Genomic DNA, 16,942 nt, shown 5'->3' with positions numbered 1-16,942 from the left:
CAGTTTAACTCATACTGTTGTGTAGATGTTTATTGTCAAAACGCTCGCTTTGTCCGAGTCAACTATTAAACAAACAGCTCTACCAAATACGTCACCGTGGTGGGTCCGTTCTAATTGAACAACGTTCAACTTGTCAGTTCTGTCAGCTCGTCGTCTTGATATCAAACATCTGGAAACATTAAAACGGTAAGTGTGTCAGTATTATATCATTTAAATTGGAAATAGTCTATAGATTTCGGTTTCCCTATGAAGAATATCTTGTAAATTAATTTTGTAGACCTGTTGTAGATGTAAAGTGCCCTACAGTTCCTTAAAAAATATTGTTGAATCACAACGGAAAATATGCCTCATTGTGCGTAAACAGAGGTGATTAAATATATCTTTCTTTTTTTTAAACAACCTAAAACTACTTAAAAGCCATATATAAAATGTAAACTCCTGCCAAGAAAGCATCTCAAATGTTTGTAGCACAAAACCAAACAAGTGTGTAAACAAGTGCATGTGTAAACAAGTCCCTTTTGGCTTTACAATAAAAAATATAGCTTGAGTCCGCATTTTCACACTCTGTGTGGTTGCTGGGATGGTACCTGGTCAGGTGACGGAAAAGATTGCATTTACTGTCCTGGTTGGCAACAACTAGCGACATATTTTGCAGATTGGCTTAATCTGCTCCTTGTCACTTTTGTGAAATTCGGACCATTTCAACACAACTGACGTTGTATAACCCTTGTTGAATGTATTCAGCTTGATAGGACAATGCAATTCACGTTCATGTACACCATCGCTATTTTTGCCCTTGGCTCCACTTCCGCTAATTTCTTCTCCCTTTTCCAACTTTACCATCCTACTACACCTAAACCTGAACCAACCCTTATCCCTAACTATAATGGGGTCACTAAGCATTTTAACAGAAGGGAAACACTGTTCAATGAAAAGAATACTATTTGACAGGGAAACACACTTTGACACAACACTAACTACAGACAAACGCTCAAAACAGGAAGTCGGCTTGCCCAACAAGCTAATAAGCTCAACTCTGGCAGTTGTGTTATTGGGTATATATCCAAACCTTATCATCGTTATCGACCTGAATTTTATTGCGATCCTGTTTTGACATGGTTTTATCGCCCTACATAAGACTCAGATCTGCAATTTTAGCTCCCTAAACATCTGATATGATTAAAACGGGTCATTGCATTTTCACACTAAAAATTCTAAATGGTTTCAGAGGATCTACATGTATGTCCAGGCGTTCCTTAAATGATTATAAAAATTTACTACACAAGCCTTAGCCATTTCTGAGCTAACATTAGCTTGATATAAAAATGATCAAATCCATAATATAAATATATTATCAGTATTATATTGATATAAAACCCAACTATGAGGTACAGAACTGGAATACTGTATATAAAAATAATTATTCAATCCTACTAGGTGATCACCTAGTTAATATAGTCAGTGATGAGTTTTCTTGAGCTTTGTGTTGTGTGAAACCATATTTAATATACTGAAAGGCATATACTGATGTTTTACATGTGTTCACTCAGCTAAAAATATGCAGCACACTTCTCAGTGTTTTAAAGAAGACACAAACCAAAGTGCCATCCCTGATGTTTAAGTACAATCAAATGCAAACATAAATTATATTACTCATTCCATTCATCAAGTAAATAGATGAACTATATTTGTTTTCAAATGGGGGAATATTAAAGATGCCTGACAGCTGTGCTATGGAAGTATATCACCTTGCTCTGTCATATTTATTAGCTGTATTGCTGAGGCACTTAAAGTGACACAAATAAATCCTACTCTTTCTAGGTTTCCCAAGCGGGCAAAAAAAAAAAAAAAACACACCATCGGTGGTTATAATACCTTCACAATGCAAGCTTTTCTCTTTGCATGCAATAGTCACTTTCCCAAAAGCCCTTTATGTCCTTGAGTCCATTCAATAAGAGATATATCCCTCCACATACCTCCCTCCATCCATCCATCCCTTGTTTCCTCTTTCACCTCTATCCATCCATCCATCCCTCCCTCTGCTACCCATACCCCTCCCTCTTCCAACATGTGCTATAGCAACATAGCAGCCAGGACTCAATGTTTCAGCATGCCACAGGACAGAGCATTACAGCATGGTTGAGCTTATCTATTGGCTCAGAGCCACTGTTGGCCCAGCCCTAGGAAGTGTGGGCGTTCTGATTGGTCACAGGGGGATTGGGGCTTGTATCAGCTTGTCCTCTGGTTGATCTGTTGGACTGGTCCCAGCTCATACAGAGGTGGACACTGGGAGGGCATTTAGGATTGGGCAACTTTTCAATTAAGTCACAGCGCATGCTGCAGCAAACTGGTACCCAGGCTCTATGAATTGACAAGTCACTGCACTACATATTTAATAACTACATTCTTCAGTGAGTAATTTAACTAGAATAAGCTACAGCAAAACAATGCACAGTCTAATTGAACAACTGAAGATAATAACAGATAATACTAAGGAGACATGTGTAATTGTAAATAACAAATCTATAGGCTACATAGAGTATGTTATGATAATTGTCCAACATGAGGATATTACCTCCCATTGTGTGCTACAAGAACTCACAAGTGCACTTCATCTGGATTCCAAAGGTTACTTCGACATATCTCTGCGATCAGTTATCTTTTAATGAATTACAGCCGGGCACCTTAGCCCTGACCAAGTTAATTGCTTCCACCACCCTGCCATCAGGAACGATCATATCTGTAAAAATTACATGATCATACACACAGCAGATAAACACACAAACACTGACCAATATCATCCAAATCACTATGCCCAACTGACATACCACCTTAATATTACCCTGTAAAACATTAATATTCTTTCATCATGTATTGTGTGAATATGTGTGTGTACCTGCATGAGCATATGGTGAAAAGGAGGAACTCATACATTGTCCTCAGCAGCTACAACACCTTTTCTGTCATCTGTCTTTATTTCATAGATAGGGCTGTTGACTGGTGCACCTGGCTGTCCTCACCTGTATAAACTTCTAAAATCGTACACACTTTAATCATAAAAGACTAACTTAGGACACGGATACAAATATAACCTGTGCACGCAAGCAAAAAGGCAGCCATCTATTTTAGTGGCCAACTGCCAAATAAACATAAATTGAAAGCATTATACGGTGTGGGCCTTTGAGAAAATGGTCTTGTACATAAGCACCACTGCAGTACATAGTTTTTGTATTTGTGCAATTTGCGAGTCCCTTAACAGTTACATGCGGCGCCAGTAAGGCATGGTAAAAGATCAGAGGCAGGAAAGGCAGAGGAGCTTCCCCTGCAGTGAGGCTGGAGGGAACAATGGGCTGCTGGATCAGAGAGCCTGACTGCCACTGGCTTCCCCCTCCAGCACCCAGGTAGGTTGGCCCATTCATAAATCACTTTTATTCCTCCAAGCGCTCAACAGCCTCACCTCTTCAAATGATGCATTGTGTAAAGGGATGAGGAGGGAGGGGCAAGACGGGGGACAGAAGAGGGGGTTGTGGGAGAGGGATAGGGAGAGGAACTGACGAGAGAGATAAATTAAGCACAAGGAAGAGCCACACTGATTGTAGAGGCGCATGGAGATTTACTCAAAAAGCACAAACTGGACTCATCAGAAATGGCTCTAATCCCTCTATGATGTTGTCCGGTGGGCAGGCCCATAGCAAGGAGGAATTAAGACAAGCTGAAAGACCGACCAAGCCTTCATCACCATCTGAAGCTAACCAGAACTTCCTTTCCAAAACATTTCAATTTGAGAGTAGACATGCCACTCATTTCCGTGAACCCAAAGGGATGAGCTCTCATTAGGATTGACAACCATATAAGAGAACCAAAAATACATGTACATTGAATGTATACTTTGAGTCACAATAGAAGCAACCAAGCTTTCTAAATTGGATTTACAATAAGACTATCTAATGTCAAAATAAAAACAAATGTCTACAAATTGATATTAATTAAACCCAAAAAAACTAAATAATTTGTTGTATTCACCCATGCAAGTCAATATTTAGTAGAAGCACCTCTGGCAGGAATTAAAGCCTTGGGTCTATGTGTGAACACTGCCTAAGCTCAGTTATGTTGCATAGGATCTGTGAGAAACAAGCCAGTTTAAAGTCCTGACACAAAATATTGATCAGAAGCCTGTTAACTAACCAGGGGTGGGCCTTCCAGATAAAGTTGTGTTGAACTTGGTCGCCAGGATTGCTCAGTTGGTAGAGTGGGCGCCCACATATAGATGTTTACTCTGCAACGCAACGGTCGACTCTGACCGCGGTCCTTTGCTGCATGTCATTCCCCCTCTCTCTCCCCTTTCATGGGGCCTAAAAATGCCCCAAAACTGTTGCGTTTAACTCAACTCATTATTCAACATTTAAAAAAAAAAATCTAAAAACACCACGGACGATTCAATCAAACAAAAACACTAATTGGATGGGAATCCTTGCACATGACTTAATTTAATAAATGTAACGACAGGGGGACAAAAAAGCTTCAACTATCAAGGTAACTAAAAAAACTACTTGTAATCAGCTATTTTTAATGCTGGATTTGTTTTCTGAACAATTTAAGGCATCAATAACACATGCAAATTGTTGCTCTCAAACCAATCAGTTGTATTATTGTTTTAAATTCAAATGGAAATGTCTTGAGTATTCATATGGAGAACAACATGTCCCTCCCCTTTATCCAGTGAAAGAAAGCACATCCATTAGTCTCCCCTTTACTTATTGATCGATTAACAGCTCAGCTAAACATTCAGCCCTGTGCTATTCATCATGGTGGGAAGATGTAAACCTTGCTGCTTAGTTTTAGGGGCAGAGGAGATGTTGGGATGTAATTGAGATCAGCCTGGTGGGTTGGGTGGCTGGGACAAGCAGGGTGGTGACCCATAGTCATTCATTTTAGAAGTTATCTTTTGTAGTTATGGCTGATACTTGGGCAGGGCCATCACAGAAGAAAATTAAATGAATGAAAGGAATGGAGAGAGTCCGACGGCGGGCTAAACCCGGGTCAACCGCGGTCGGGCTTTCAACAGATGGAGACAATTACAAGATTGTAAATGAGTCAAAACCAATCCTGAATTGGCCTTCTTCCTCCTAGACAGGTATTTAATATGTCTATTTCAATTAATAACATAACTTTCCAATGCGAGCTGTGGTTGTACATCAGTAGCCTAAATAAAATTAAGTCCCCCTTCCATGTAGCGACCAGTTCTTATTTCTTTTCAAACAGTGTTTGTGTTAGCATACTATTTTCTTTTTGTCCCCCTGTGATTGTGTAAAGAGTCCTTGGGGGGGTAGGGCTTGGACCCCGTTCATAACTGCTTGCAGTTCTAGTTATTATTATGTTGGTTGCTACAACAAATCTTGCTATTGCTTTGGCTCGTGACAGCTGGAAAAGATCTGTACGACAGCAAGTGTGGTAAAAACATTACCGCTTTTGTCCAAAGGGGCCGCTAGAATCAACATAAACTGAAATTTCTTCCTAGCTGCTTTAAGTGTTGTGTAAAGGTAGAGACTGCAGGGAGATAACAGGTGGATGTTCAAAATTGCCCTTTCTATTGCTGCAATTCTGCATTTTGATTGGCCATGTGAGGTCAGGTTTAGAGCAGACACATTAGCTTGGAATCCATTTTGCTTCACAAATGGTCAATTCTTAACAGCCGTAAAGATAATGTAATCGAAAAGCTATCAATTGCAGTGACACTACATTAATTAAATTGCATACTTAAATCTATGCAGAATTATCTCCACCATAAAAAAAGGCCTCAGATATAAATGTGAGTGAGGGCAGAATGACTGGGAGCTTGTTAAAAAGCTTATCAAATCAAGAAACAGAAATGCATGACATTTTTCTGGCTCACTGTTCATACTGTATTGAGGGTGTTTGTGAGTTTTCACAATCTCATTCACTACAACTGAAATGCCACAGTCTGGTTTTCATATGATTACCTAAAAAAGCATATCGGTGCGGTGTGGAAAAGCATTGGCTTACACCTCTTAGGTTTTCTGCATTTAAAATTCAGGTGGGGTAAGAAAGAGGACTTGTGCGCTGTCGTTGAGGTATAAGAGGAGAGAAGACGAGACAGAGAAAAAGATAGGAGGGCACAGAGGACATTGTTTCCGTACAGTATAGATGTGCCCCGTGATGAGACCAACTAATTAAACAGATTCTTTAGTGGCCGCGCCTCGGGAAAGCTTGAAAAAGACACTTGAAAATTAATGAGAGCTCAAAAAGGAGAGAAAGGAGCCCAAACTTTTCAATGCCTCAGAGGCGAGTTTCTATTTGTCTCGCTGCATTTCCAAAAGCCGTATAAATAAAATAAATGAGAAAACAATAATATTCCCTGCTGTCTCACAGCCTCTATGTTATGTTGCTCCCTTATTCTATCTATGTACAAACAATTTTGACATATACTGAAAGACACACAGACATGTGAGCTTTAACTTAACTACGGTTTACTGTAGTAAAAACAGTAACAGACTTGGAGAAGATACAAAACGGACACTTCTCTGCACTGCACATTCACCCTTTCCCTCTTCTCCATTGCTTGGATATGCAGTTATTCTAAGTATAGAGTTGAGCAGATGGAAGGTCTACCATAAGTAGAGTGCTCCAGCTCTATTTAAAAAGAAAAATGATGGAGACTGGGTGGTGGTGGGGGGGTCAAAAGGACACAGATAGTGAAGGGGTGGTATCAGAGGAGGCGGTAGAGTTGGTGGTGAAGGATGTAAAGCAGGGGAGGGGGGGAAAGAATAAGAATATACAAGTAGAAGCACGAGACACCACTTTATTTGGAGCTACTAAAAATAGCGCAGCAAATGGTAGCAAGGGCTAGCTGGCCTTACGCTCCTCTCTCCTTCGAGGCCGGTGGAATCAATAGCCGTGGAGCCGTAGGGGAGGCTTCCCGGAGCCTGTAGCCAACAGTTGCTGGAGTGGGGGATGAAAGAGAGAGGGGGTGAGGCAAGGAGAGGAGCAGAGTGGAGTGGAGCGCAAACTATTTTTTGCACTGCTTGACTAAATATGGTCAGGGAGTTGGTGAGACAAGACACAGGAGCAACCCGGCAACAGGGGCCGAGGCATGTTTCAAATGCTTGGCTTCCCACAACGTGCTAACCGTTAGTACTTATCCCTTTGCACTGTGGGGTAGGAAGCTGTTGGCTGGTTGACCTCGTGGTCCTAATCTGCTGCCACTGTGTTCGTCCTGGGCTCTCTTCCGCCGAACTGCAGCAGCACCACTACTTGATATTTTTCTAGTAAAAAGTTGACCCTGGAGATGCACTATCAAGAATGCATAAGCTGCGTATTAAGATTCACAAGAGAAAAAAATTTAACCTCCAAAAATACCAAAAAGATATCGCAATATCCCACATCTCTTTTTCCTGAAAATGGGAATCATATTTGCATGGCAAGAGACTATTAAAAGTACAGCTGCCTTCTACCGCAGAGGAACCTCTCTTTTTTTTTTTTATAAATACCTCTATCACAATTCTACTCTCAAACATTCAGTAAACTCCCTCTTCTAAGCTGCTGTATAAAGTTCCACTGAATAATAAAAGCACATTTAAGGAGCAGTGAAAAAGCTCTGGGGCTGTGTGTGTTGATAGAATAAGAAAAAGGCAGGGTGCGAGGATGGTTGGTACACTTTCTGCCTCCTCCACCGACCAGGGCATCCTCTCAGCTCTCTCCCTCAGAATGCACATGATGAGAGGAGTGCTGCAGATTTTTTTTTTCACCCCTCCTTCTTCCCTCTCTCTCTCTGCCTCCCCTTTTTTTTCCAAATGGCAGCTCTTTATGTCAGTTCTATGTCTTCCTCTTCTAAAAGGTATGACTTGTGTTTGTATGGGAATGTGTGTCCCTGCTTTCTCTCCTTTGCCCCTCCTCCCCTCCCCTCCCTGACTCTGGCACTCAACCCGCCTGCCACCACCCCTACTCCCCCAATCATAGAAGCTGATTCAGCGAGTCAGGCGTGCACCCGGCACACACGATGGCTGCAGCAGCTGGAGCACTCTCTAGGTCATTATGGCTCTCTTCACTACGGGAAGAGGAGGAGGGGACGAGAGGAGCAGCAGCTCAGATAGGAAACTAATCTGACAGGTAATATATGCTCTTGCTTCGCTTTCGGACGGAGTTTACCCCCTGACGGGCCTTGACGTCTCCTGTCCTGTCTCTTCCCTCTCTCTTCTTTGGATGCGATCAGTTATTAACCGCATGGTTTGCCTGTGAGTCGCGCAGTCGAAAGGGGGAGTGGAATGCACTGTTCTGCAGCAGCAGCGGCACTGGGACAGAACTTAACCAGAGACCACCTTTGGGCTTTTTTTCCCCTCTTCTCTTGCTCCTCTTTTCTCAAAAGAGGGAAAAGAAGAAAAAAAAAATAGAAAAAAAAGTACGAAGAGGAGGAGGATGCAGGAGAAGGGGAAGCAGGGAAAAGGGAGGCTGGGGAGTTGCTATGGTCCATATGGATTTTTGCCCTGTTTTATTGCACTCTTCAGTCTATCTTTCTCATCTTTCTCCCTCCCTCCCTCCCTCCTTCGTCTTGCACGCTCTCTCTCTCACTCTCTTGTGTTCCTGGCACTGGCCGGACATGCTGCAGCAGCAGAGCTCTTTGGCTCATTAGGCTTCATGGTTGCAGCCCTGCCGCTATCTAATGACAGACTCGCTAACTGAGACCTGCACTGGTGTGGAGAGACATTCCCTTATGCACAATTCGCCCTCTGTGTCCGACACCTTCCAAGATGTTTTTGTACCATCTCTAAGGATACTATAATTACTGGGACTTGTTATTATTTTTTTTTCTTTTTGGTGGTTTGGAGGGGCGGGGGAGGTCACTGCCATTTTTAATTGATGGGAGGTAAGTTTGAGTCACATTTTGAAGCCCAAGGTTGGCTGATTGGGGCGGAAGGATGGAATGTGGTGTCCCGAGGGATGACGAAGCATCAAAACAATGGACATCGGGCAGGTCGGGAGTGTTGAATGGGGGGAAATATTGGATTGACGGCATACAGCTGTGAGAAGTGTACACAGATGTGAGGGTGAGGAAGGTGAAGATGGGCGGGAGGGGCTATTGGGCAGCATTGGTTGGCTGAGTAGATGTGTGTCACCAGCCGAACCCACAGCACTTAGGGTAGTAACCCAATTTCTTCTCTCTCTCTGTAACGGATTACTATAGCTAGGCAGGGCAAGCAGGGCCCAGAGTACTGCAGTGCTATCGCCCAAACCAGAACAGACATGACAACCACTGGGTCAATTCGCTGGTTCACGTTCCCCAACCTTCATTCCACTGTGTGTAGAAAGAATTTCACCCCCCCTCTCCTATTTGCTCACCCTCTCGGGTGGCTGTGACATTTCCTAAACAGGACGTCACACCTTTAGGACCAGGATCATCCACCAACTGTCACCTCCAGTTCAACCTCCCCTCATTGCTATTCCAAACCGTTCCACTGCAAAAAATATTGCACCAATTTTACCATTTATTCTGTTTTCTGCAATCAAGTCTCCAAACTAAACCCTGAGCTACTCTTCCCAAATTAATTTTTCGTTTTACACCCATAGCCTCAGCACCCAGTCTGCTGGCTAGCTAAGCAAGGCTGGAGGCAGGGTTGACTTGTGGAATGTGTTGTTCGGGGGCAAAGTTTCATTAGAGACTTGCTGAACAATTCTCGCCACCATGCAAATGGTTATTGATCTTTTCCACCCACTCTGCAACAGAACAGCAGGTTTCTCTGTTGACACAGACAGGTGAGGTTGGATCAGAGGAAAAAGGAAGTGAGAAAAGATGACCATAAACACAGTGATGTGTTTATGTGTGGGAAGAGAGAGAAAACAAGGTACAGAAATTGAGAGAGGGGGAGGTTGGGGGTAATAGCTAGGACCAATCCACAAGTGCTGAGTGGGCATTAGCGCCTTCATGTGACCTATGGCCTGCCTCTGCGCCTAAAGCCCAAATCCTGCTCACAATAGCTTCCTGTTCCACTTGGATCACCGTCGTTTTCAAACATCAGCAAGCGCTCCAGCTAGCCACTGGGGACGTTGCTGACACAAGAGAGACAAGGGACAGGCAAGAGCTACATATTAGTAAAAGTAGAGGTAGGAAAGAAGAGAGGATATAGAAAAAGGGGGTGAAATAGGAGAATGAGATGGTGGTGAGGGAGGCAGACTAAAAGAGAAGTGGGAGGAGAGAAGTGAAAGTGTTTAGTGTGTCAGCGGGGCCAATCAGCTTATAGGTGCACCCCTGCTTGCAAGACACACGGTCCAAAGCAGATGATCATCATACAAGACAAGGTGCACACAGAGGCACCTTACACCATGGACTTTCTACAAGGAGAAAACTCTTCCTGTCATTTTTGTCCAACCCCTTAATCTACCTCCACATTTTTCATGGAAAAAGAAAAACGCCACCTTCTAAATGCAGTAAAAAGAAAAGGGGAGCTGTATTCCTCCCCCTGGTTTCTCCCAGTTGTCTGGAGGACAGCCGGGGTCACCAGGACAGTCGACTATGGTATGGACTGCAAACCTTCTGTTATGTTCAGGGGAGGGGGAACGGGCTGTTCAGCCCTACATGGCAACCAAAGGAAAGCCTTGAGTGTTGAACTGAATTTACTCTCAAAGTCACCTTACAGTGCAGACTACCATACTTGGGGGAGAGAGAACGGTGAGGAAAAATGTTCTGCTCATAACTTCCTGACCTTGGCAAAAGGTGAGAAAATTTCATATCTAAGATTACCTCCTTGGTGTACATACTTCTTTATGTACCCATATGAACATATGATAGCTATGGAATGTAAAGAAGTATGTATTCTTGGTGGGGTGCTAGTCCTCGTTCTGGGAAAATGATGTTGGACAGCAGTGTCTGAGGATATGTTTGTGTTCTGCAGATTGTTAATATGAGTGTTATCATGGTGTGAGAGAAAATATCAGGCAAAGTATAGAGAAGGATAAGGGGGGGGGGGGAGAGAAGGAGAGGGGAAAAGAGAGTATGAATGTGAGTGGTGAGGCTCATACATTAGCTATACTGTCTCTGGGCAGTCTCACTGCAGCAATATTCGCTGTAGGGAACTTACTGCTTTCTAAAACCGGCTGACTTGGCCAATAAAAACCTCTCATCCAAGATATACCAACAATTCATTGGACAATTATGTAAGTAAGCATAAAATGATAAAAATCATGTTTTGAGCCTGCTCTGTCCGTATTGTGAGTTTGCCACCTACACCAACTATGGGCAAATAGTTGCCTTGTGACATTGCCATATGAACAGGGCCTCCTTTCATTATTGGGCAATTTTACTGCATTACAGCCGTTGAAATTTAGTCAGCTGCAACTCAGAACCAACTTAAGCAAGCCATGAGTGGTACTGTGGAGCTGGCTGACCATTAATACTATAATCTTTTCTAGTGCTCCAATATGGCTGAAGGGGAAAAGCAAGCAAGGTGAACTGGACCAAAACTCTGCCATTGTTCCTGGCTGCTTTTTTTTTTTTTTTTTTTAAACATGCAATTGAAAGAGCAGAAAATAGTTGCTGAGGAAGCAAAATGAAGAGGGACCGAGGCTGGCTCTATCATTCTGCTGTATTATATGGCTTCCGTGTTAACAATCTTGTGTGTTTAACTATGACTGCCCTCCCTTTATGCCGATGCCCTTATTCGCACCCCCACCCTTCATCAACCCGGCTAGCCCGTGCTCCCCTCCCTTTCCCGATTCCTGCTCTCATTGTTCACGTTTGCTATGCTTGCCAAATGCTTTGCTGGGCTGCATGGCAGTCAGATTAGACCATCAAAAAGTGACAATGCAGGATCAGAGTCAACTCCTGCCTGTCAGCTGATTCCAATTGTTGACTGCTTCAAACAAATAAAGGCAACAGAATATGGACAGGGGCACGGAGAGAAATGAAGCGAGGGGGGAGGTGGGGAGTAGTTTGCATTGCAAGCTATTCATATCTAGCACTTTCACCTATTCTGACCCCCTCTCTGGCCCGTGCTTGGATCGTACATAATCCCTGTACCATGTTTTAGCACAGGTTTACCTCTCTTTAAACCCCTTTAATGTAGGTATATATACTGTTGTACTAAAAAGTAATATTTTCCACTGCATTTCAACTTTCATCATTGTTATTAAATTATATAGTTGAGGTCTGATCAACAAATGAGATAATTTAAGGCTCAACAATAAATATAAATTAATAAATGTAAACTGCTAACAGTAAACGTTAGATGAAACTGTGAAACTAAAACACATACAGTACCTGCATATGAATTGTTTCCTCATAAAATTTGATTTATTTTCCTTAATTACAATGTTGTTAGATGCGGCAGGCTAGGCTATATGTGTGCCTACAAATTTCTCCTGCAGTGTAGCAATGAAAAAGTGTATGTATGCCACAGTAGTACCATAGTTCTCTATTAAATATAAGACACTTCATTCTGAAATGAGTAATATGCCAAGTGTAGGGCTGACTTACTCTATTCCCCTTTAATTGAAAGAATCATCTAAATTGAGGTAACACAGCTGACATCCACACTAAAAAAAAATCTGCATTCCTTGTACCTTTAGTTTACGGACAATGGTTAAACAATACTCAACTCAAGAACAAAAATAATTTGTAGCCTATAAATCCCTTTCTTTCCTTATTTTTTCCTCTGATACGGTTGGATTTGATGTATCAAAAATATACAAAAATCCTACTTAAATTTTCTTAACAGCAAAGGCCAGTCATAAAAAAACAAACATCTTTGTTTAATTTGAAGAGAACATAAGAATGAAGCTGCATTTTTAGGCTTCAGTTTTCACTTCTTTCCACGATTTAGACCCATTTGCATGCTATTCTGTCTAGCTCTCTTTTCTGTCAAGACATCAGAGGCGTATAGGAGTGCATGGCTTGCACTGCATGTTTCTCCCAAGCCCTCAAAAGCAATGACCTGCTGTCTGAGTGACAAACACAGCAGATGCTGACATTATCAAATGCTCAGTGCCTGTCGTCCCCCTGCTTTTGCCCTGTTATGGCCCTTAGACGAGGTGAGCAGCCTGGCCACCTGACTCTGAGTGTGTGTGTGTAAGTCAGCAAGCATGAATGTGCATGTGTATGTTACAAATAGACCTGCCTCTGGTGTGCCATATCAAGCTGGCCCTTTATTGACCTCCACCCGGTCTACAAGCAGTGCCGTACATCACTCAGCTGTCGTTGGCCACTCTGAGAACCTCATCCGTGCCTTGGCAGAAAATGACAAACTTCCGTACAAAATAGTGTCAAAGGAACATTTATTAATATTAATGGTAAATTTAAAAAAATATATATATATAAATATAAAAATGTCTGAAATAAATGTAACTTATCTGTATCTTAACTCAAAGATTGAGCTACAACTACTTCAGCAGTGAGATTTAAATGGGGGGCAAAAATACAAAAATACTATACATGGCTATAAGATGGAAAATGTTTGATTGTTGTTTGCTATAATGGTAGGAATTTGTTTACTGAGCTTATGACTGCAACTAACATAAGCTTTAGGCACACATACATAATCAAAGTTGTTTATGTGGGTGCTACTATTATCATTTTTGTATTAACACAGTGATAGAATTTTAGTGGAAAATGTTACAATACTGTACTACTGGAGAGCCTTGAAATAGACATGAAATAATCTGCCCTCAATCACTGTTCAAACAGTACCCTCTACACTACAAATCAGTCTCTAGGACTTCAATGACTGATTTCAATTAATGTTATGACTTGACACCCCAGAGTGCTGCTGTAGGGGCATGAGTGAAAGAGCTTGTGTGTGTGGTTATGCCTCTGCATTTGTCTGTTGGCCGTCTCGGTGACCGCAGCGGCAGCGCGCTTGCAGCAGAGCCCATCTGTCAAAGCCTGTAATTGCTTCATGACTCCAGGACATTTGACTCAAGTGCACTGCCACAGATTATTATTATCCTTTTCTCAGGGAACAATTTTTCTCTCTCTCTGGGAGGGGGCAAGCATAAAACTTAAGAAGTTAGTGAGGAGGATAAATAGACTGGGAGGCAGCAAAGGAGAAAGTTAGGTAAGGTTGAGCAACTGTACCTATGTGTTATTGGTATGGTGGTATATGGGATGCAGTGTGCTAAATGTAATGTGTGTCACACAGAATGGGTGAAGGTGAACAGACAAGAAAAAGCAGGAGAGCGAATGAGCATTGTCCATTTCAACTAGTGGGTGAGCATGGTGTGCAAACCCACATCCATGTTTGAATAAGATGTTTAAATGCAACATGGTCTTTCTCTGCTCAGTGTTTCCCTGGCTCTTTTCAGATAAAACTCACTTCATAGCAGTTCCCAGTCCATCCGGAAACAATGATTCCACAATGCTTTGCTAAAGCTGGTAAAATGGAACCAAATCACCTCTTGAATGGATTTGGTCCCCTTCAACCAGCTGTAGCTATGCTTTGATGACTACAAGAGCTCCTTTAGCTGTGATGCCTTCAACAATCACTGTAATGGCAGTGGGCCACTTCTTGATGGATGACTGGCTTATGGCTTTTCTCTACCAACAACATCTGGAGTGTAACTGTCATGTTCCTGTCATGTCTTATTTTTGACTAATAAAGAAATCAATCCCAGCTTCAAAACTTTGGTATGGTCCACTTTCATGACTGAGTGTTACCTCTCTGCTCCCAACGGGTTTGATATTCTGACCACACTGTCAATGGCTGTTTCAAAAATAGCAGGGGGTGGATGTGCTGTGTGAGCTATTTTGACACAGCACTCGCATGTCTGTACGGCTGTCTTGCTAAGACACCTCCTAAACTGATTGTGACTGGATGCTAACACTCAATTACACTGTGGGTGGGAATAGGCAAAAGCAGATAGCCAATGCAGCTCAGCAGGGGTACAATGGCAGTGTAAAGTGATCTAAAGTAGAAATAAGACAATAAGACTGCAAGAAATAAAAAATAAATTATTGTTTAGAGACTACACAATACACACATTCAAACATGTTGGCCTCCTTCCCCTGAAACCTCCTGCAGTTCGGTTGGACAAGCTGGGTTAGATGATAGCCAGATGCTCTAGACTAGAGGACAGGAGCTGAACGCACAAATCACAGGAGCAGACCGCTCGCAAGCAGTTACAGTCTCACACATTTACTCACTGTTACTGCAGAACAGGCAGATCAAAACCAACTACCTTCACACTGTCTCCTGACAGTCCTCATTTTCTTGCTTCTCTTATTTCTTTTGCCTTTTTAATTTAGTGCTTAACACTATGTCAAACTGACCTTTTCTCAAACTCAGAAAATATACAACAAAACCACAAAAAAATATTGAATATTTGTCCAGAAATTGATGTAAAAGCTGCAATTTATCTAATTTGTCACATTATCGATTTGAGGATGCTGGTAGAGTATATACAAATGTAATTTATATAAATGTATTAAATCCATTGTGAATAGTACTGCATTTTCCAAGTCTTTGAATTTGAAGTGTTTTACATTGGACAAATAACCATGAAATCTCTTTGGGTAATGTAAGAGGCGCTAGCTTACTCAATTACAGTAGTCTGACTTGATTAGCCTAGTCTGAAATGAGCAAGAGAGGGTGGAAACATTCCTAATTCAATCAATGGTAGCCATGAAGAACGTGAAAAAAGCTGCAAGTAGATTGGTCTTTATAGGTCCACAACACTTTTTTCTATCAAATTGTGATCTCTGTTACAATACTACCATTATGCTGTTGCCTATTAGTACTTAGTATTAGTCATTATATTGGGAATACAGCATTTTGGAACACGGTGTGAATGATTGCAGAGTCCTCGATTACCATATGGGGTTTGCCTGTATGTTGGCATATTAAAAGAAATCTGAACACTATATGAGAGAGGGAGGAGGACAAATATCACAAGGAGGTGACACGTAAAAGGGTACAGATCGCCGCTGCAGGGCTTGTTTAGAGCCAGTTTATGAGTCATGGGCTATTAATCGTATTGTTTACAGTATTGTAGCAGCTACTGGCTTCTAGCAGCCCGAGAGAAAGAAGAGCCAAGCTCCCCTTGCAGGCTCGGCCGGCGGTAAACACACACAGGGAGAAAACACAATGTGGATGTCCGAGAAAATCCTTTCCTCAACACGTTACTAGTGGTTATAACAGCACTTTCAATTTAGTAGAATTATTAAAAAAACAACTAGGTCTAATTTATGAGGAAATGCCTTTACAATCTGTAGCGGTGAGTGTGTGAGTAATGAACAAGGCAAAATATAGTAAAATTCCCCCGATTCTGCTGCACCCCTGTTGGTAGACTTGATTTGTCTCTGTATTTGGGACTCTTAACTTTCCAAGTTAAAATATTCCTCTGTCACCCACAGGGTACTTCCTATGTGTCCTGTCTTCCTCAATCTTCTTTCCACCGCTGGAAAACCAACCCGTACTCTTAAAACACCCAGGCACATAACATACATCACACACACGCACGCACGCACGCACGCACGCACGCACGCACGCACGCACGCATGCACGCACGGACTCTGACACACTCTCTGCTTGAGCCCAAAAGCTAGCATTTGATGTTGATAACTTATCTCAATTACAAAGAACAAGTATCACAATTGTAACATAATAGTTGTGATAACATTTTACATCAGAAGCAATGTAGGCCATGACATTCTGGCCTGGTGCTTAAAGGTCCAATATGCAATATATTTACTGTAATAAATCTAATAATTACCCCAATGCGTCTTCAGATAAAAGAAAACATGCAAAGTTAAAATACTATCTTTTCTGACAACAGGGCTAATAATTTCCGTGAAGGAATTTCTGTTTGTGTTTTGGCCTGTGTGTTGTTATTGACTGTCCAGTTTATCAGCCAGGCCGGGTTGCCAGATATACCTGCACAAACGTAAACTCAGCTCCCTACAGCTGTTACGTTAGTACAGCCATTAAAGCAGCAAAGAAAC

The 16,942-nt window shown here is 42.0% G+C and overlaps 1 protein-coding gene and 1 long non-coding RNA gene across 7 annotated transcripts in view; one reads left to right on the top strand and one right to left on the bottom strand.

Moving 5' to 3' along the window:
- The window catches only part of mib1 (MIB E3 ubiquitin protein ligase 1), a 59,109-nt gene that overhangs the window by 19,212 nt on the left and 22,955 nt on the right, over positions 1-16,942 (bottom strand). The window lies entirely within an intron of this gene.
- Positions 8,003-16,160, top strand: LOC116698820 (uncharacterized). The gene is made up of 2 exons (XR_004334312.1): positions 8,003-10,726; positions 14,145-16,160. It is a non-coding gene; the product is annotated as an uncharacterized LOC116698820 (long non-coding RNA).

This window comes from Etheostoma spectabile, chromosome 12 (assembly GCF_008692095.1).
Source record: "Etheostoma spectabile isolate EspeVRDwgs_2016 chromosome 12, UIUC_Espe_1.0, whole genome shotgun sequence".
Taxonomy (NCBI): domain Eukaryota; kingdom Metazoa; phylum Chordata; class Actinopteri; order Perciformes; family Percidae; genus Etheostoma; species Etheostoma spectabile.
The sequence above is the reverse complement of the archived record's forward strand: the minus strand, read 5'-3'. Positions and strand labels throughout refer to the sequence as shown.